This window comes from Erpetoichthys calabaricus, chromosome 3, assembly GCF_900747795.2.
Source record: "Erpetoichthys calabaricus chromosome 3, fErpCal1.3, whole genome shotgun sequence".
Taxonomy (NCBI): domain Eukaryota; kingdom Metazoa; phylum Chordata; class Cladistia; order Polypteriformes; family Polypteridae; genus Erpetoichthys; species Erpetoichthys calabaricus.
The window spans coordinates 310,920,627-310,943,477 of NC_041396.2; the positions used below are offsets into that span (position 1 = coordinate 310,920,627).

Below are 22,851 nucleotides of genomic sequence, written 5' to 3' on the forward strand. Positions count from 1 at the left end.
CCTGAGGAGGACTGGAGGCGGATTGACTGGCGGCAAGAAGGGACTGTGTATAGGTGTGTTGTGGAGTTGGTGTTTTGTGCTCTTTAAACTGTAAATAAACCAGGTGTTGAGTTTGAACCTGTGTCCTGCCTGTGTATGTCCGGGTTAGGGCGGCTGTATGCACCCTGGTGACTTCACACCATTAAGCCGGCTAAGAGAATGTCAGGTTATATAGCGCCATGATGTGTACAGCAGATTTCCCAACTGTCAGTCCACAGATCAGCACCAGTCCATACAAAATTTTTCCTGTCCACAAAACAGCAGGACAGCCCATTATGACCGCCTTAATAAAACTTTCAGTGTTTTCTGTTCATTCAGTTGCTATGTCTCTGTCATTCCAACAGGTGGCACTTCATAAACATTTTAGTGGTAAAATGCATTGCATTTGTCAATCCAACAGATGGCATATAACAAACATTAACACTGCTTGTACGAATCCCCTACTAAGTGGTGTATCAAATAGACAGAGCAACGGGACAGACACACTGCACTGCAAACGTGAACAGTGAATACAACCAACAGAGAGTAACTGCTGGACAGACAGAAATCATCTTATCCACCTTAATAAAAGGACAAGAGTCTTTGTGTCTGTGTATGTGTGAGTCCGTCCGGTTGCCATGTCTCTGTCATTCCAAGATATGCATCACCAGCACCTGCAATAATACAATGCATCCAACAGATGGCTGTTGCTATATCTCTGATATAAGACATTTGCTACTGAATTACAAAAACAAATTCCAATAGATGGTGCACTGCAAATGTTAACACAGAATATGTAGAAACAAGAGTTACTGCCAGATGGACAAAAACAGGCAGCTGTATCTGAAGAGGAATAAGCTTCTACGAGGGAAAGGGATGTCTAAGAATATGATGAGAAAGCGCAAAACATGCAATGCTAAGGAAATCTAGCATAAAAGAAATCGAGATGTGATGCACCAGACCTGGGATGATGAATTGCCTGAGGATGTGGATGTGCAAATTATTATGGAGATCCATGCACACGCAATGCTCAAGTAGTAGAAATCCCAAAGGAACATGGGAAGTGAAATTATAAGAATACCACTGCCTTTGCAGCAGTACGTGCCCAGGAAACACCAAAAACAACCAGCGCCAGACTACAGTGTGATGTTCAGTGTCAGAGGGTGACGGGGCATAGGGAGGAGGGAGCTCCAATTCTTACTACAACTCACGACATTACCTTAAATTATAATGTAAGGATTTTAGGGGAGCATTATAGCAGTAGCCTGGGTAGTCAGTGCAAATATTGCAGTTAAAGATTTATTGAAAGCAGACTAGCAAAGAAGAGGTGTTGTAATGAAGGGAGACTTGTCTTACCTCCAGTTTTGGTTCCAGACAGGTCAAGATGCAGATTCTGTGAATTTAATGGAAAACAGCAGGCATCCTAATTGTTCTTTCTGTGAATATTATCCCTCCTCAATCAACAACTACTGAAAGGTCCTGACTTATGTAACAAACTCATTGACGTCCTTGCAAGAATTTGAGAGGAGCCAGTGGCATTATTGGCAGATATCAAATCAATATTCCAGTAAGTTAAAGTCCCCAATAAAGACACAGGTCCTGGCACAAGCTGCTCACGCTGGGTTACTACACAGTGCCCAGTGCTGCCAGGACAGAGTCGGACTTGACACGACCGTTTATGTAAAACAAGGGGTTAGTAAATGAACGGATGAAGAAGACACAAAAAGAAAATCAATGAAATGATGAAACATCTAGTTATCTAAGATTACTCAATTGGGAAAGCCAATGTTAGAATTTATCATCACAACAATGTTATTAAGTAAGGGAGTTGATGTTTTAAATTAACTCTTAGTTGTATTTTATTAATCTCAGGCAATGATTTGACTATCGACTGAACATTCTAATTTTGGACATTAATAAATCTAATTTAGTGCATCTTATTTCTTGATTATGACATATTGACACATATTGTCGTGAAAGGCCATTAGATATAATCACAGTTACTATCACATTTAACTTTCCTTTTCTCTCTGATGTCAAGTTCTCCTGTTGTGTTTCTGCAGCTTGTGCTGAACTTCTTCACTTTTCAGCCCTGCTGTTTCTCTGACTTTTATTCTTGTTATTTATGCTCAGATAAATATTGTGTAAGTTCACATTTATTCCTTTTGAGAGGCACATCACAAAATCTTCAGGCTTTCTTTCTTTGTCATTTCTCAAATGGCTGCTGGGTTCTTGTAGAGTACAATGGCTTCTGCTGCTTCATACACAGAAAGTGTTTAGTTACCTTGGTAAGTCATTTAAAAATATAACAACACAATACAGTGGGATGTACTCATTCATGTGTTTTGATATTTTATTTCTTTGTAATGAATGCTTTAGTGAGAATTTGACCATAAGTGTTTTTTCAGTGATCATTAACCTGATGCTTTATATCCGTGTGTTTAGATAAACCTCAGCATGTTGATTTCAAACACGTGAAAGTTCTTTGTGTCAAGTCGTGTCACTGATCCCAAACAATGCTGTGACTGTCCACTCAGATCCTAAATTTGATTCAGCTCATCATATTTCCTGATTGTGATGTCTGTTCAGGTGAAATGCCATTATATAAACACACACAGCTGAAGTCATTTTGTGGTTAAATTCCTTGACTTTGCTCTCTGGTGTCAGTTCTCATCTCAGGTTTCTCCAGTTTGCACTGAGCTTTCTTTTATTTGTTCCCTTGACGGCTCTTTCTTTCCCCTAACTGCAGGCAGACAAGTTGCAGGTTACACAATCCGCTCCACGGATGAAGTTGTTGAAAGTGTCTCCCTTCAGAGAATTCTCTTTATTGGCCAAGTGCACTAATGTGGATGAGGAATTTGTCTTGGTAGCATTGATGCAACACACAAAGAGAGCACAAAATATAAAAAGATCAAACATGACAGAGTGGAAAGGGATTTTATTATGCTGTATACTCAAGTGCTTTAAATTTCCCAAAGAATAATAAACAATTTCATTTTTTATGTTATCATTGCTGTATACTTTAATTGTAAGCAGTCTTTCCATGGAGCAGCCTGTCTTCACATTAAAGGAGAATGTGTGGCTGCTACAGACAGAGGGCCGTTTGACACAGAGGGGATTTTTTCTTCAGTCACATGAGCAGACAGACACTTTTTGCAAACAAGTAGAATTTAGAAGGTGAAAACTTTAAAGAGCGCAATTATATTTTTTAGGAAGAGTCAAGTTAGAATCATCATTTACTGCACTTTCCGCATGTGTAAAAGTGGTGCTTTTGAACAATTGGTTATCTTTGTTCATGCTCTCCTCATGGACATGTACTGATACGGTCTGTCAAAATGACATTAGACAGAGAGGGGCTAGGAGTGCTCACCTTGGTCCTGACAAGCTTTAAAAAGTCATCAGCTTTAAGAGAAAGCATTCCGTCATGTGCTGAATTAAAGAAAAGAAACAGGAAGGAATAGAAGACAGAACAAATAGAGCCACAAAGCCATTAAGAGACTGAAAAGCATTGCACATTCAATTGTGATAGCCTGCATCATCTGTGACAGCTCCTCAAATAGCAAGTTTGTATCTCTGATTTGCACACCCAATTACCTTTTCATTTGCTTTCGCTTTTTTGGCACATTAAGAACATTTAAGAATATTAAAATTTCTAATGACTGAAAAAAAGTTTATTGCCTGCTCCCCTTGCTTACATTAGTATTTGCCTCGTCTTGCCGTCTGGGGTTACAGAGAACAGAGGAGACATTTTTTAATAGGTGAAGTGTAGCACAGTAGCAGTGAGTCCTGGGTGATGTCGGAATCTGTAGTCCCTGGTCAAGTGTATTGTGTCTGCAGGAGACTTTCACTGCATAGTGTGGAGATCAGTTTTGTTGAAAGAAAAAGTCTTCATTATCATGCTGTCTCTGTAATTGTGGTAAAATAGTGTCCCTCAGCATGTTAAGATACAGGTCATGTGTAATAGTTGTATGGAAAAAAAACAGGTAAAAGTACCCCTTTATATATAAGACCTGACCAAACTGTAACCCCCGGCTGATTCAACTGTTCTTCTTTTGTTACATGGGGATTTTCTATGCAATAACAGACACAATTGTGGCAATTTACATCACCATCCATCCATCCATCCATTTTCCAACCCGCTGAATCCGAACACAGGGTCACGGGGGTCAGCTGGAGCCAATCCCAGCCAACACAGGGCACAAGGCAGGAACCAATCCCGGGCAGGGTGCCAAAATTTACATCACCTGAAAGTTTAAATTGAGCTTCATCGCACAATATAATTTTATCAGTGATGCTATTGCCTTGTTTTTCTTCATTCATAACCACTTCACAGAATTGTAAACATTGATTCGGATCATCCTCTAATAACCCATGAATCAATCATGGCCAATACATTTTCAAACATAAACATCACATTAGACGACTCAAAGATATACAGGAAAAGCTCAACTCAAATGAAGGTCTTTTTTTGAATTTCTGGGGCATTCTGAAAATCAAAATCAATAACAAATCATTTCCTGGTTCTTATCACTCACTGGTCGACCATTTTTTGGAGCATTACAAATGAACCCAGTTTTGTGGAATTTACTGAGTATTCTGTAAATTGTATGTCAACTTGGTGGAGGTGTATGAAATCGTTCAGCCCATTTCTGTCGAACATTTTCAACATTCTGTGTCTTCAAATATTGTTTAAATATCCACTTTCGTTGGTCATTGATTAAATTACCAACCATCATCACTTAAAAGAAAAATCATAATTAAGGATACAAAATAATAATAATAATGAAGAAGGAGAAGATGAAGAAAATCAAATACCTCAAAGGCATGAGGAAACTTCTTATCTCTTTTTATTTCTCCTTGCAAAAAGGGAGATACCTGCAGCTACCGGATAAGCAGTGGCCATACTCACTGAAGGCAAAGATGCAACCCTTATTTATAAACTTGACTCTCATAACTGATTTGCATTCAAGGCACCTTGCTTACACAGCCTAAGGCATCACTGATTAGATAAACTGCTAATTTTGCATATTGCAGTCCTGGCACTTTGCTCACACAGCCTGAGGCATCACTGATTGGTTAGACCACTGATTTTGCATACAGCAGTCCAGGCACCAAAACTTCACTAATTGATTAAATCACAAAATCAAATAATGTGCACTTTATCTCCATTAGTGTAATTGTTTAAAGTTCTTTCCCAGTACAGGGTTCACAAACCTTCGCCGTTTCCTATGTCCACAACATTTAATGTGTGACTGTGTAGGCTGAAAACACCTTATGCGGGCACGTGCTCCTCTTATATTGCCTTTTCAGCTCCATTTATCTAACCACCCTGTGGCCACCTATCAGCCCTTGCAAACCCTGCTGCGGCGCTTGGATCTCCTAACCCTGAGCTTATACCCAAGCTGAAACTTGACTCCAGCCTGTCATGGCCACGCCCAAACCGGGGTGAGGGTCATGTAAAAAACGAGCATCTGTTTATATAAGACCAAAACGGGGTAAAGGTCATGTGAAAAATGAGCACCTGGTCATTTAAGACCAAATTTGGGTGAGAGTCATGTAAGAAACAAGCATCTGGTTATGTAAGAACAAACCGGGGTGAGGGTCATGTAAACAACGAGCGTCTGGTTATGTAAGAACAAACCAGGGTGAGGGCCATGTATAAAACGAGCTTGGGGTCATGTAAGACCAAACCGGTGTGAGGGTCATGTAATAAATGAGCATGGGGTCATGTAAGACCAAACTGGGGTGAGGGTCATGTTAATAAACGAGCATCTGGTAATGTTAGACCAAACCAGGGTGAGGTTCGTGTTAAAAATGACAATATGGTTATGTAAGACTAAACCGGTGTGAGGGTCATGTAAAAAATGAGCATGGGCTCACAAAAGACCAAACAAGGGTGAGGGTCATATAAAAAATTAGCATCTGGTCATGTAAGACCAAACCGGGGTGAAAGATGTAAAAAAAAAAATGAGTATAGGGTCATATAGCATCAAACCGGGGTGAAAGTCATGTAAAAAATGAGCATGGGGTCATGTAAGACCAAACTAGGGTGAGGGTCATGTAAAAATGAGCATCTGGTTATGTAAGACTAAACCCGGGTAAGGGTCATATAAAAAATAAGCATGGGATCATGGAAGACCAAACCGTGGTGAGGGTCATGTAAAAATGAGCATCTGGTAATGTTAGACAACACCAGGGTGAGAGCCATGTATAAAACGAGCTTGGGGTCATGTAAGACTAAACCGGGGTGAGGGTCATGTAAAAAATGAGCATGGGGTCATGTAAGGCCAAACTGTTTTTAACATGACCCTCACCCCAAACATCTGGTAATGTTAGACAAAACCAGGGTGAGGGTCACGTTAGAAATGAGCATCTGGTAACATTAGACCAAACCGGGGTAAGGGTCATGTAAAAAATGAGCATCTGGTAATGTTAGACCAAACTGGGGTAAGGGTCATGTAAAAAATGAGCATCTGGTAATGTTAGACCAAACCGGGGTGATGGTCATGTAAAAAAAGAGCTTGGTGTCATGTAAGACCAATCCGGGGTGAGGGTCATGTAAAAAACAAGCATCTGGTTATGTAAGACCAAACCCCGGTGAGGGTCATGTAAAAAATGACTATGGGGTCATGTAAGACCAAACTAGGGTGAGGGTAATGTTAAAAACAAACATCTGGTAATGTTACACCAAACCAGAGTGAGGGTAATGTAAAAAATGAGCATCTTCTCATTTAAGACCAAACTGGGGTGAGACTCATATGAAAAAAATGAGCATCTGGTTATGTAAGACTAAACCAGGATGATGGTCACGAAAAAACGAGCATGGGGTCATGTAAGATCAAACCGGGGTAAGGGTCATGTAAAAAATGAGCATCTGGTAATGTTAGACCAAACCGGGGTGAGGGTCATGTTAGAAACGAGCATCTGGTAATGTTAGACCAAACCGGGGTAAGGGTCATGTAAAAAATGAGCATCTGGTAATTTTAGACCAAACCGGGGTGAGGGTCATGTAAAAAACAAGCATCTGGTTATGTAAGACCAAACCCCGGTGAGGGTCATGTAAAAAATGACTATGGGGTCATGTAAGACCAAACTGGGGTGAGGGTCATGTTAAAAACAAACATCTGGTAATGTTAGACCAAACCAGGGTGAGGGTCATGTAAAAAATGAGCATCTTCTCATGTAAGACCAAACTGGGGTGAGAGACATATGAAAAAAATGAGCATCTGGTTATGTAAGACAAAACCAGGATGACGGTCATGAAAAAACTAGCATGGGGGCATGTAAGACTAATCCGGGGAGACGGTCATGTAAAAAATGAGGATGGGGTCATGTAGGACCAAACTGGGGTGAGGGTCATATTAAAAACGAGCATCTGGTAATGTTAGACCAAACCGGGGTGAGGGTCATGTAACAAATGAGCATCTGGTTATGTAAGACTAAACCGGTGTGAGGGTCATTTAAAAAATGAGCATAAGGTCACAAAAGACCAAACAAGGGTGAGGGTCATGTAAAAAATGAGAATCTGGTCATGCAAGACCAAACCGGGGTGAGAGTCATGTAAAAAAAAACGAGAATCTGGTTTTGTACGAACAAACCGTGATGAGGGTCATGAAAAAATGAGCATGGGTCATGTAAGACCAAACCGGGGTGAGGGTCATGTAAAAAACGAGCATCTGGTTATGTAAGACAAAACCAGGATGAGGGCCATGTAAAAAACCAGCTTGGGTCATTTAAGACCAAACTGGGTCATGTAAAAAACGAGGATCTGGTAACGTTAGGCAAAACCGGGGTGAGGGTTATGTAAAAAATGAGCATCTGCTTATGTAGACCAAAACGGGGTGAAGGTAATGCAAAAAATGACCATCTGGTCATGTAAGACCAAATCTGGCTGAGGGTCATGTAAAAAATGAGCATCTGGTAATGTTAGACAAAGCTGGGATGACGGTCACGTAAAAGTAGAGCTTGGGGTCATGTAAGACCATTCTGGGGTGATGGTCATGTAAAAAACAAGCATCTGATTATGTAAGAACAAACTGGGATGAGGGTCATGATAAAACGAGCATGGGGGCATGTAAGACTAATCCGGGGTGAGGGTCATATTAAAAACGAGCATCTGGTAATGTTAGACCAAACCGGGGTGAGGGTCATGTAACAAATGAGCATCTGGTTATGTAAGACTAAACCGGTGTGAGGGTCATGTAAAAAATGAGCATGAGGTCACAAAAGACCAAACCAGGGTGAGGGTCATGTGAAAAATAAGAATCTGGTCATGCAAGGCCAAACCGGGGTGAGAGTCATGTAAAAAAAAACGAGAATCTGGTTATGTACGAACAAACCGGGATGAGGGTCATGAAAAAATGAGCATGGGTCATGTAAGACCAAACCGGGGTGAGGGTCATGTAAAAAACGAGCATCTGGTTATGTAAGACTAAACCGGTGTGAGGGTCATGTAAAAAATGAGCTTGAGGTCATGTAAGACCATTCTGGGGTGATGGTCATATAAAAAACGAGCATCTGGTTATGTAAGACCAAACCGGGGTGAGGGTCATGTAAAAAACGACCTTTGGGTCATGTAAGACGAATCCAGGGTGAAGGTCATGAAAAAAATGAGCATTTGGTCATGTAAGACCAAATCTGGGTCATTGTCATGTTAAAAACGAGCATCTGGTAAAGTTAGACCAAACTGGGGTGAGGGTCATGTTAAAAACAAACATCTGGTAATGTTAGACCAAATCTGGCTGAGGGTCATGTAAAAATGAGCATCTGGTAATGTAAGACAAAACCGGAATGACGGTCATGTAAAAATAGAGCTTGGGGTCATGTAAGACCATTCTGGGGTGAGGGTCATGTAAAAAACGAGCATCTGGTAATGTAAGACCAAACCGGGGTGAGGGTCATGTAAAAAAACGACCTTTGGGTCATGTAAGACCAATCCAGGGTGAAGGTCATGAAAAAAATGAGCATTTGGTCATGTAAGACCAAATCTGGGTCATTGTCATGTTAAAAACGAGCACCTGGTAAAGTTAGACCAAATTGGGGTGACGGTCATGTAAAAAAACAGCTTGATATCATGTAAGACCAATCCGGGGTGAGGGTCATGTAAAAAATTAGAATTGGGTCATATAAGACCAAAATGTGGTGAGGGTCATGTTAAAAACGAGCATCTGGTAATGTTAGACCAAACCGGGGTGAGGGTCATGTAACAAATGAGCATGAGGTCACAAAAGACCAAACCAGGGTGAGGGTCATGTAAAAAATGAGAATCTGGTCTTGCATGACCAAGTCGGGGTGATGGTCATGTAAAAAAAGAGCTTCAGGTCATGTATGAACAGACCGGGATGATGGTCATGAAACAACGAGCTTGGGGTAATGTAAGACCAAACCGGTGTGAGGGTCACGTAAAAAATGAGATTGGGGTCATGTAAGAGCAAACTGGGGTGAGGGTCATGTTAAAAACGAGCATCTGGTAATGACAGACCAAACCAGGGTGAGGGTCATATAAGAAACAAGCTTGGAGTCATGAAAGACCAAACCGGGATGAGGATCATGTAAAAAATGAGCATGGAGTCACAAAATACCAAACTAGGGTGAGGGTCATGTAAAAAAAAAACGAGCATCTGATTATGTAAGAACAAACTGGGATGAGGGTCATGAAAAAACGAGCATGGGGGCATGTAAGACTAATCCGGGGCGAGGGTCATGTAAAAAACAAGCATCTAGTTATGTAAGACCAAACCCAGGTGAGAGTCATGTAAAAAATTAGCATTGGGTCATATAAGACCAAACTGTGGTGAGGATCATGTTAAAAACGAGCATCTGGTAATATTAGACCAAACCGGGGTGAGGGTCATGTAACAAAGGAGCATCTGGTTATGTAACAACAAACCGGGATGAGGGTCATGAAAAAACGAGCATGGGGTCATGTAAGATCAAACCGGGGTGAGGGTCATGTAAAAAATGAGCATCTTGTAATATTAGACCAAACTGGGGTGAGGGTCATGTTGAAAACGAGCTTAGAATCATGTAAGACCAAACCGGGGTGAAGGTCATGTAAAAAATGAGTATCTGCTAATGTAAGAACAAACTAGGATGAGGGTCATGATAAAACGAGCATGGGGGCATGTAAGACTAAACCGGGGTGATGGTCATGTAAAAAATGAGCATGGGGTCATTTAAGGCCAAACTGGGGTGAGGGTCATGTTAAAAACAAACATCTGGTAATGTTAGACAAAACCAGGGTGAGGGTCACGTTAGAAATGAGCATCTGGTAACGTTAGACCAAACCGGGGTAAGGGTCATGTAAAAAATGAGCATCTGGTAATGTTAGACCAAACCGGGGTAAGGGTCATGTAAAAAATGAGCATCTGGTAATGTTGGACCAAACCGGGGTGAAGGTCATGTAAAAAAAGAGCTTGGTGTCATGTAAGACCAATCCGGGGTGAGGGTCATGTAAAAAACAAGCATCTGGTTATGTAAGACCAAACCCCGGTGAGGGTCATGTAAAAAATGACTATGGGGTCATGTAAGACCAAACTGGGGTGAGGGTCATGTTAAAAACAAACATCTGGTAATGTTACACCAAAACAGAGTGAGGGTCATGTAAAAAATGAGCATCTTCTCATTTAAGACCAAACTGGGGTGAGAGTCATATGAAAAAAATGAGCATCTGGTTATGTAAGACTAAACCTGGATGATGGTCACGAAAAAACGAGCATGGGGTCATGTAAGATCAAACCGGGGTAAGGGTCATGTAAAAAATGAGCATCTGGTAATGTTAGACCAAACCGGGGTGAGGGTCATGTTAGAAACGAGCATCTGGTAATGTTAGACCAAACCGGGGTAAGGGTCATGTAAAAAATGAGCATCTGGTAATGTTAGACCAAACCGGGGTGAGGGTCATGTAACAAATGAGCATCTGGTTATGTAAGACTAAACCGGTGTGAGGGTCATGTAAAAAATGAGCATGAGGTCACAAAAGACCAAACCAGGGTGAGGGTCATGTGAAAAATAAGAATCTGGTCATGCAAGGCCAAACCGGGGTGAGAGTCATGTAAAAAAAAACGAGAATCTGGTTATGTACGAACAAACCGGGATGAGGGTCATGAAAAAATGAGCATGGGTCATGTAAGACCAAACCGGGGTGAGGGTCATGTAAAAAACGAGCATCTGGTTATGTAAGACTAAACCGGTGTGAGGGTCATGTAAAAAATGAGCTTGAGGTCATGTAAGACCATTCTGGGGTGATGGTCATATAAAAAACGAGCATCTGGTTATGTAAGACCAAACCGGGGTGAGGGTCATGTAAAAAACGACCTTTGGGTCATGTAAGACGAATCCAGGGTGAAGGTCATGAAAAAAATGAGCATTTGGTCATGTAAGACCAAATCTGGGTCATTGTCATGTTAAAAACGAGCATCTGGTAAAGTTAGACCAAACTGGGGTGAGGGTCATGTTAAAAACAAACATCTGGTAATGTTAGACCAAATCTGGCTGAGGGTCATGTAAAAATGAGCATCTGGTAATGTAAGACAAAACCGGAATGACGGTCATGTAAAAATAGAGCTTGGGGTCATGTAAGACCATTCTGGGGTGATGGTCATGTAAAAAACGAGAATCTGGTTATGTAAGACCAAACCAGGGTGAGGGTCATGTAAAAAACGACCTTTGGGTCATGTAAGACCAATCCAGGGTGAAGGTCATGAAAAAAAATGAGCATTTGGTCATGTAAGACCAAATCTGGGTCATTGTCATGTTAAAAACGAGCACCTGGTAAAGTTAGACCAAATTGGGGTGACGGTCATGTAAAAAAACAGCTTGATATCATGTAAGACCAATCCGGGGTGAGGGTCATGTAAAAAATTAGAATTGGGTCATATAAGACCAAAATGTGGTGAGGGTCATGTTAAAAACGAGCATCTGGTAATGTTAGACCAAACCGGGGTGAGGGTCATGTAACAAATGAGCATGAGGTCACAAAAGACCAAACCAGGGTGAGGGTCATGTAAAAAATGAGAATCTGGTCATGCAAGACCAAGTCGGGGTGATGGTCATGTAAAAAAAGAGCTTCAGGTCATGTATGAACAGACCGGGATGATGGTCATGAAACAACGAGCTTGGGGTAATGTAAGACCAAACCGGTGTGAGGGTCACGTAAAAAATGAGATTGGGGTCATGTAAGAGCAAACTGGGGTGAGGGTCATGTTAAAAACGAGCATCTGGTAATGACAGACCAAACCAGGGTGAGGGTCATATAAGAAACAAGCTTGGAGTCATGAAAGACCAAACCGGGATGAGGATCATGTAAAAAATGAGCATGGAGTCACAAAATACCAAACTAGGGTGAGGGTCATGTAAAAAAAAAAGAGCATCTGATTATGTAAGAACAAACTGGGATGAGGGTCATGAAAAAACGAGCATGGGGGCATGTAAGACTAATCCGGGGCGAGGGTCATGTAAAAAACAAGCATCTAGTTATGTAAGACCAAACCCAGGTGAGAGTCATGTAAAAAATTAGCATTGGGTCATATAAGACCAAACTGTGGTGAGGATCATGTTAAAAACGAGCATCTGGTAATATTAGACCAAACCGGGGTGAGGGTCATGTAACAAAGGAGCATCTGGTTATGTAACAACAAACCGGGATGAGGGTCATGAAAAAACGAGCATGGGGTCATGTAAGATCAAACCGGGGTGAGGGTCATGTAAAAAATGAGCATCTTGTAATATTAGACCAAACTGGGGTGAGGGTCATGTTGAAAACGAGCTTAGAATCATGTAAGACCAAACCGGGGTGAAGGTCATGTAAAAAATGAGTATCTGCTAATGTAAGAACAAACTAGGATGAGGGTCATGATAAAACGAGCATGGGGGCATGTAAGACTAAACCGGGGTGATGGTCATGTAAAAAATGAGCATGGGGTCATTTAAGGCCAAACTGGGGTGAGGGTCATGTTAAAAACAAACATCTGGTAATGTTAGACAAAACCAGGGTGAGGGTCACGTTAGAAATGAGCATCTGGTAACGTTAGACCAAACCGGGGTAAGGGTCATGTAAAAAATGAGCATCTGGTAATGTTAGACCAAACTGGGGTAAGGGTCATGTAAAAAATGAGCATCTGGTAATGTTGGACCAAACCGGGGTGAAGGTCATGTAAAAAAAGAGCTTGGTGTCATGTAAGACCAATCCGGGGTGAGGGTCATGTAAAAAACAAGCATCTGGTTATGTAAGACCAAACCCCGGTGAGGGTCATGTAAAAAATGACTATGGGGTCATGTAAGACCAAACTGGGGTGAGGGTCATGTTAAAAACAAACATCTGGTAATGTTACACCAAAACAGAGTGAGGGTCATGTAAAAAATGAGCATCTTCTCATTTAAGACCAAACTGGGGTGAGAGTCATATGAAAAAAATGAGCATCTGGTTATGTAAGACTAAACCTGGATGATGGTCACGAAAAAACGAGCATGGGGTCATGTAAGATCAAACCGGGGTAAGGGTCATGTAAAAAATGAGCATGGGGTAATGTTAGACCAAACCGGGGTGAGGGTCATGTTAGAAACGAGCATCTGGTAATGTTAGACCAAACCGGGGTAAGGGTCATGTAAAAAATGAGCATCTGGTAATTTTAGACCAAACCGGGGTGAGGGTCATGTAAAAAACAAGCATCTGGTTATGTAAGACCAAACCCCGGTGAGGGTCATGTAAAAAATGACTATGGGGTCATGTAAGACCAAACTGGTGTGAGGGTCATGTTAAAAACAAACATCTGGTAATGTTAGACCAAACCAGGGTGAGGGTCATGTAAAAAATGAGCATCTTCTCATGTAAGACCAAACTGGGGTGAGAGTCATATGAAAAAAATGAGCATCTGGTTATGTAAGACAAAACCAGGATGACGGTCATGAAAAAACTAGCATGGGGGCATGTAAGACTAATCCGGGGAGACGGTCATGTAAAAAATGAGGATGGGGTCATGTAGGACCAAACTGGGGTGAGGGTCATATTAAAAACGAGCATCTGGTAATGTTAGACCAAACCGGGGTGAGGGTCATGTAACAAATGAGCATCTGGTTATGTAAGACTAAACCGGTGTGAGGGTCATGTAAAAAATGAGCATAAGGTCACAAAAGACCAAACAAGGGTGAGGGTCATGTAAAAAAAAACGAGAATCTGGTTTTGTACGAACAAACCGTGATGAGGGTCATGAAAAAATGAGCATGGGTCATGTAAGACCAAACCGGGGTGAGGGTCATGTAAAAAACGAGCATCTGGTTATGTAAGACAAAACCAGGATGAGGGCCATGTAAAAAACCAGCTTGGGTCATTTAAGACCAAACTGGGTCATGTAAAAAACGAGGATCTGGTAACGTTAGGCAAAACCGTGGTGAGGGTGATGTAAAAAATGAGCATCTGCTTATGTAGACCAAAACGGGGTGAAGGTAATGCAAAAAATGACCATCTGGTCATGTAAGACCAAATCTGGCTGAGGGTCATGTAAAAAATGAGCATCTGGTAATGTTAGACAAAGCTGGGATGACGGTCACGTAAAAGTAGAGCTTGGGGTCATGTAAGACCATTCTGGGGTGATGGTCATGTAAAAAACAAGCATCTGATTATGTAAGAACAAACTGGGATGAGGGTCGTGATAAAACGAGAATGGGGGCATGTAAGACTAATCCGGGGTGAGGGTCATATTAAAAACGAGCATCTGGTAATGTTAGACCAAACCGGGTTGAGGGTCATGTAACAAATGAGCACCTGGTTATGTAAGACTAAACCGGTGTGAGGGTCATGTAAAAAATGAGCATGAGGTCACAAAAGACCAAACCAGGGTGAGGGTCATGTGAAAAATAAGAATCTGGTCATGCAAGGCCAAACCGGGGTGAGAGTCATGTAAAAAAAAACGAGAATCTGGTTATGTACGAACAAACCGGGATGAGGGTCATGAAAAAATGAGCATGGGTCATGTAAGACCAAACCGGGGTGAGGGTCATGTAAAAAACGAGCATCTGGTTATGTACGACTAAACTGGTGTGAGGGTCATGTAAAAAATGAGCTTGAGGTCATGTAAGACCATTCTGGGGTGATGGTCATATAATAAACGAGCATCTGGTTATGTAAGACCAAACCGGGGTGAGGGTCATGTAAAAAACGACCTTTGGGTCATGTAAGACGATACCAGGGTGAAGGTCATGAAAAAAATGAGCATTTGGTCATGTAAGACCAAATCTGGGTCATTGTCATGTTAAAAACGAGCATCTGGTAAAGTTAGACCAAACTGGGGTGAGGGTCATGTTAAAAACAAACATCTGGTAATGTTAGACCAAATCTGGCTGAGGGTCATGTAAAAATGAGCATCTGGTAATGTTAGACAAAACCGGAATGACGGTCATGTAAAAATAGAGCTTGGGGTCATGTAAGACCATTCTGGGGTGATGGTCATGTAAAAAACGAGAATCTGGTTATGTAAGACCAAACCAGGGTGAGGGTCATGTAAAAAACGACCTTTGGGTCATGTAAGACCAATCCAGGGTGAAGGTCATGAAAAAAATGAGCATTTGGTCATGTAAGACCAAATCTGGGTCATTGTCATGTTAAAAACGAGCACCTGGTAAAGTTAGACCAAATCGGGGTGACGGTCATGTAAAAAAACAGCTTGATATCATGTAAGACCAATCCGGGGTGAGGGTCATGTAAAAAATTAGAATTGGGTCATATAAGACCAAAATGTGGTGAGGGTCATGTTAAAAACGAGCATCTGGTAATGTTAGACCAAACCGGGGTGAGGGTCATGTAACAAATGAGCATGAGGTCACAAAAGACCAAACCAGGGTGAGGGTCATGTAAAAAATGAGAATCTGGTCATGCAAGACCAAGTCGGGGTGATGGTCATGTAAAAAAAGAGCTTCAGGTCATGTATGAACAGACCGGGATGATGGTCATGAAACAACGAGCTTGGGGTAATGTAAGACCAAACCGGTGTGAGGGTCACGTAAAAAATGAGATTGGGGTCATGTAAGAGCAAACTGGGGTGAGGGTCATGTTAAAAACGAGCATCTGGTAATGACAGACCAAACCAGGGTGAGGGTCATATAAGAAACAAGCTTGGAGTCATGAAAGACCAAACCGGGATGAGGATCATGTAAAAAATGAGCATGGAGTCACAAAATACCAAACTAGGGTGAGGGTCATGTAAAAAAAAAACGAGCATCTGATTATGTAAGAACAAACTGGGATGAGGGTCATGAAAAAACGAGCATGGGGGCATGTAAGACTAATCCGGGGCGAGGGTCATGTAAAAAACAAGCATCTAGTTATGTAAGACCAAACCCAGGTGAGGGTCATGTAAAAAATTAGCATTGGGTCATATAAGACCAAACTGTGGTGAGGGTCATGTTAAAAACGAGCATCTGGTAATATTAGACCAAACCGGGGTGAGGGTCATGTAACAAATGAGCATCTGGTTATGTAACAACAAACCGGGATGAGGGTCATGTAAAAAATGAGCATGAGGTCACAAAAGACCAAACCAGGGTGAGGGTCATGTGAAAAATAAGAATCTGGTCATGCAAGGCCAAACCGGGGTGAGAGTCATGTAAAAAAAAAACGAGAATCTGGTTATGTACGAACAAACCGGGATGAGGGTCATGAAAAAATGAGCATGGGTCATGTAAGACCAAACCGGGGTGAGGGTCATGTAAAAAACGAGCATCTGGTTATGTACGACTAAACCGGTGTGAGGGTCATGTAAAAAATGAGCTTGAGGTCATGTAAGACCATTCTGGGGTGATGGTCATATAAAAAACGAGCATCTGGTTATGTAAGACCAAACCAGGGTGAGGGTCATGTAAAAAACGACCTTTGGGTCATGTAAGACGATACCAGGGTGAAGGTCATGAAAAAAATGAGCATTTGGTCATGTAAGACCAAATCTGGGTCATTGTCATGTTAAAAACGAGCATCTAGTTATGTAAGACCAAACTGGGGTGAGGGTCATGTAAAAAATGAGTATCTGCTAATGTAAGACCAAACCGGGGTGGGAGTCATTTAAAAAAAAACTAGCATCTGATTATGTAAGAACAAATCGGGCTGAGGGTCATGAAAAAACGAGCATGGGGGCATGTAATACTAATCCAGGGAGAGGGTCATGTAAAAAATGAGCATGGGGTAATGTAACACCAAACTGGGGTGAGGGTCATATTAAAAACGAGCATCTGGTAATGTTAGACCAAACCGGGGTGAGGGTCATGTAACAAATGAGCATCTGGTTATGTAAGACTAAACCGGTGTGAGGGTCATGTAAAAAATGAGTATCTGCTAATGTAAGACCAAACCGGGGTGGGAGTTATGTAAAAAAAAACTAGCATCTGATTATGTAAGAACAAATCGGGCTGAAGGTCATGAAAAAACGAGCATGGGGGCATGTAAGACTAATCCGGGGAGAGGGTCATGTAAAAAATGAGCATGGGGTAATGTAAGACCAAACTGGGGTGAGGGTCATATTAAAAACGAGTATCTTGTAATGTTAGACCAAACCGGGGTGAGGGTCATGTAACAAATGAGCATCTGGTTATGTAACACTAAACCGGTGTGAGGGTCATGTAAAAAATGAGCATGAGGTCACAAAAGACCAAACCAGGGTGAGGGTCATGTAAAAAATGAGAATCTAGTCATGCATGACCAAACCGAGGTGAGAGTCATGTAAAAAAAAAACGACAATCTGGTCATATAAGAACAAACCGGGATGAGGGACATAAAAAAATGAGCTTGGGGTCATGTAAGACAAAACCCGGGGTGAGGGTCATGTAAAAAGCGAGCATCTGGTTATGTAAGAAAAAACCAGGAAGAAAGCCATGTAAAAAAACAGCTTGGGTCATTTAAGACCAAACTGGGGTGATGGTCATGTAAAAAACGAGGATCTGGTAAGGATATGCAAAATCGGGGTGAGGGTCATATAAAAAATGAGCATCTGCTTATGTAAGACCAAAACGGGGTGAAGGTCATGTAAAACTGAGCATCTGGTCATGTAAGACCAAATCTGGCTGAGGGTCACGTAAAAATGAGCATCTGGTAAAGTTACACCAAACCGGGGTGACGGTCATGTAAAAAAACAGCTTGGCATCATGTCAAACCAATCCGGGGTGAGGGTCATGTAAAAAACAAGCATCTGGTTATGTAAGACCAAACCCAGGTGAGGGTCATGTAAAAAATTAGCATTGGGTCATATTAGACCAAACTGTGGTGAGGGTCATGTTAAAAACGAGCATCTGGTAATGTTAGACCAAACCGGGGTGAGGGTCATGTAAAAAATGAGCATGGGGTCACAAAATACCAAACCGGGGAGAGAGTCATGTAAAAAAAAAATAGCATCTGATTATTTAAGAACACACCGGGCTGAGGGTCATGAAAAAACGAGCTTGGCGGAATGTAAGACTAATCCGGGGAGAGGGTCATGTAAAAAATGAGCATGGGGTCATGTAAGACCAATCCGAGGTGAGGGTCATGTAAAAAATAAGCATCTGGTTATGTAAGACCAAACCCAGGTAAGGGTCATATAAAAAATGAGCATTGGATCATAGAAGACCAAACCAGGGTGAGGGTAATGTAAAAAATGAGTAATGTAAGGCCATTCTGGGGTGAATATCATGTAATAAACGAGCATGGGGTCATGTACAACCAAAGCAGACATGGGGTTTAGTAAAAAAAGGGCAGAGGGTCATGTGTTTCAAAACAGACATAGGGTCATGTAGAAAACATCTTCAGGACCCCATGTCTAAATCATTTTTCTGAAGGAACATGTGCACCTATGGTAGCAGGCCTTCGGCTCATCTTGGTCTGCTAAATTAGAAGAACATCCCGATACCTTCTTGGAAGTCCGATTTCAGCTGATATGTTTCTGCATATTAGTAGTTTGGCTGCCATCAAGCGTCCCTGGAGACAGAGCAGAAGTCCTAAGGGGCCATGGACAGCCCGGCCATGCCCAGGGGACAACCAGGAAGCCCGAGCATGTATTTATTTATCATATGATTGATTGATTGATAAATTGATCAATTGGATATATAATCTGTCCTGTGAATTTGTATCCTTTGGTTTTATGTTTCTGCCGCAGTTTGCATTTGAATTTCCTTTTGGGATTAATACACTTAATCTAATCTAATTTAATGTATTCTAATCTAATCTAATTTAATCTAACTGAATTATATGGGATTCCTATATATGTTTTTAAGATTATATCTGAAATAAGAAAAATATACATATTCCTTAATACAGAGTAACACACGTATTTGTAAACACATTATGAATAAGACATGCAATATTGTGTGTTAGGTTTTTGTTTCTGAAAGATCATGTGTGGCTTTTGTGTTCTCTGAAAAAATGAAACACGGGCTTCCCAATGAATCCAATTTATTTGTGTCAGCTCATGCAGGATGTGATGTACTCCATGCTGAAACATTGTCTGTTATGTTTTGTATTTGCCCTTGTATGCTGTGTGTTTTATCCCTTTCCAATAACATGAGATATTTTTATTCCCACACCCAGATTCCTTGTTAGGTAGATCCTCACATATGCCGCCCACATCTGCAATGTTCCTCTTATTCTTGCACTCACTTGGCCTGGAAGGAGACACAGTCCACAGACACAATATATTGACTGGGAACTACAGATTCTGACTTCACCCAGGACGGACAGCTACTGTGCTACATTTCACCTATTAGAAGGCATCTCTCTGTTCTCTGTAATCGCAGAGGGCAAGATAGAGAAAATACTAATGCATGCATCCGGTAATAAACTTTTATCGTCATTATAGATTTTAACATTCTTAAATGTTCACAATGTGCCAAAAAAAGCAAAAGCAAATAAAAAGGCAATTGGGTGTGCAAATCAAAGATACAAGCTGGCTGTTTAAGGAGCTATCGCAGATGATGCAGGCCGATACAAATGAATGTGTGAGGCTTTTCAGTCTCATAATAGCAGTGTGGCTGTGCTTTTTTTTCTTCTCTTCATTCCTGGTTCTTCTCTTCAATTCAGCAGATGATAGAATGAATATTTTCAAATTAAGTCCATGACCTTGTAAAGCTTGAGAGGGCCAAGTTGAACACCCCTAGCCTTTCTCTGTCATTTTCACAGACCGTATCAGTACCCATCCATGATGTGAGCATGCACAAAGATAACCAGTGGTTCAAGAGCTTTGCTTTTACACATAGAGAAAGTTACAAAATGGTGATTCGAACTTGACTCTTCTAAAAATAGAATTTTGCTGTTTAAAGTTTTCACCTTCTTAACCCTACTTGTCTGCAAAAGGTGTCTGTCTAATCTTCTGACTGCAGAAAAAAATCTCCTCGGTATGAAATGGCCTTCTGTCTGTAGCAGCACGTCCTCCTTCTAAGTGCACATGAGCTGCTCCATGGAAAGTGCACTTACAGTTAAAGCATACAGTAGTAATGACATAAAAAATAAAATTGTCTATAAACCTTTAAAGAATGAGATTTGAAACATAAAATCACATTACCCTGCATCATATTTGATCTGTTTATATTTTGTTCTCTCCTTGATTGTTGCAACAACACTACAAAGTCAAATTCCTCGTCCTCATTAGTGCACCCAGCCAATAAAGAGAATTCTCTGAAGGAAGACACTTTCAATAAGTTCATCAGTGGAGCGGATTGGTGTAACCTGCAACTTGTCAGCCTGTGGTTAGGGGAAAGGAAGAGCCGTTAAGAGAATAAATTAAATAAAGCTCAGTGCAAACTGGAGAAACCTGAGACAAGAACCTGACACAAGAGAGCCAAGTCAAGGAATTTAACCACAAAATGACTTCAGCTGTGTGTGTTTATATAATGGCATTTCACCTGAACAGACATCACAATCAGGAAATATTATGCACTGAATCAAATTTAGGATATGAGTGGACAGTCACGGCATTGTTTGGGATTAATGACATGACTTGACACAAAAAACTTTCACATATTTGAAATCAACTTCCTGAGGTTTATCTAAACATACAGATATAAAACATAACGGGCCTCATGCATAGCGGCGTGCATAGAATTCACACTAAAACATGGCGTACAGTCAAAAGCGGAAATGTGCGTACACACAAAAAAATCCAGTTGCATAAATCTGTGCGTACGCCAACTTCCATATTCCTCCGCTCCATAAATCCCGGTGAGCGTGAAAAGTAATGCATGTGCAAGCGCTTGATGCCACTCCCCAGCTCCTCCCAGAATTACTCCTCTTTGAATATGCAAGTCAATATAAATAGCCCTTAAGCTTAGCGTTCTGTAAAAAGGCAATGGCAAAAGCATGGGGAAGGTAAGGAAAAACATACTATTTGTTGGTTTAAACAGTGGTATAAACAAAAGGAAGTTGATCGAGTGACACAGAGTGTCGGACAAACTCGAAAGTTCAATTTCAAAAAGTCGCCCGAAATAAAAAAGAATTTGTCATATTTCAAAGTTGCCATGAAAAGGCAAGTCGTAGCCCACAGTCTGAGTGTCATATGAAAGCTTATTAGGGTACAGAGAAAAAAGAATAGGGAGACAGTGAGAAAAAAGCTTGAAATTTCAACTTTAATCTCGAAATTTCCACTTTAAGCAGGTAGTTTATTTCGGCATTAAAGTAGAACATCATAAACTTCATCTTTAAATTGTTTAATGTACTACTTTCTCAAATACCATCATAACTATAGTAGCACTTTAAATCCTTTGTTTTCTATGTGTTCTTCTATGTGCCCATTGTGTGTGAATCACTATATGCTACTTAAAACAAGCTTTTTCTTCCTCCAACAGGACACAGAGTACATTACATTTGTGATATTACAGTTCTCTGAATAATTAAATTATCTAAGATGTATACTTGATATCCTTTTCATGATGATAAGAATTAAACCATGTATTAAACATGGGAACACGGTGGTGCAGTGATAGTGATGAGCTGGCACCCTGTCCAGAGATTATTCCTGCCTCCCACAAGATGCTTGCTGCGCCATGCATGACCTTCGATGAAATAATTTATTTCAGCAATACTTTCAAATGTACTAACCTCCAATTCCTGTCCTTCCTTTTCTTTCTCCAAGAACCCAATTGCCACACAATCAGCTCTGTAATAGACGTTAAGCCATCTGTAGGCTTAAAACGGTGATTTTTTTTTTTCAGAATTCACTGTCTTAATCTTCTTTACTTATTTATCTGGTTTGTACAATGCTATATACTGTATATGCTGCCGTTCTTTATTATATTCTGTAAGTGCCTTGAGCATGGGAAAGGCGCTATATAAATAAAATGTATTATTATTATTATTATTAAACATTGAAATATCTTCGTAGTACATGTTTAATTATTCTATCCATCTATCCATCAAGTGTCACACCAGTCACAGCAAGAATACAGCGCGAGGCAGAAGCAATCCCTGAATAGGCGCTAGCGTGTCGCTAGCACGGAGACACCGTGTCCTCACATGTTTAATTATTAACAATGTAGATAATTTAAATAAAGTTAGCATTTTATCTGTATAATGTAATAAACATATTTTGCTGCATTTCATCTTAAAAATGATATCATCATCATATGTAAATACGCGCTGTCACACACGCGCTATTAGGGGACAACTAAAGGACTTGAATAAAAGTAATTGCACACCTGACCAGGAAGCGGTGAAGTGCACTGATTCTCTCTCTCAATTACTTGTAGACCATTCTCGGGAAGTCCCGCCCTGTTCTGGAGGAACCAATGACGTCACTGCCGGTTCCGGCCCTGATGACATCACTTCCTCTACTTGCATTTAAAGGCCGCCATTTTAAGGCAGTAAGTCAGTTCTGTTTTGGACTCAGT

The 22,851-nt window shown here is 41.0% G+C and overlaps 1 long non-coding RNA gene across 2 annotated transcripts; it reads left to right on the forward strand.

Moving 5' to 3' along the window:
- The first annotated feature begins 8,136 nt into the window (after positions 1-8,136).
- Positions 8,137-19,022, forward strand: LOC127527265 (uncharacterized). Of its 2 annotated transcripts, none has more exons than XR_007934556.1 (3): positions 8,137-8,258; positions 18,515-18,543; positions 18,869-19,022. It is a non-coding gene; the product is annotated as an uncharacterized LOC127527265 (long non-coding RNA). The 2 variants fall into 2 exon arrangements; XR_007934557.1 differs by lacking the exon at positions 8,137-8,258 and adding an exon at positions 10,889-11,010.
- The last annotated feature ends 3,829 nt before the right edge of the window (positions 19,023-22,851 follow it).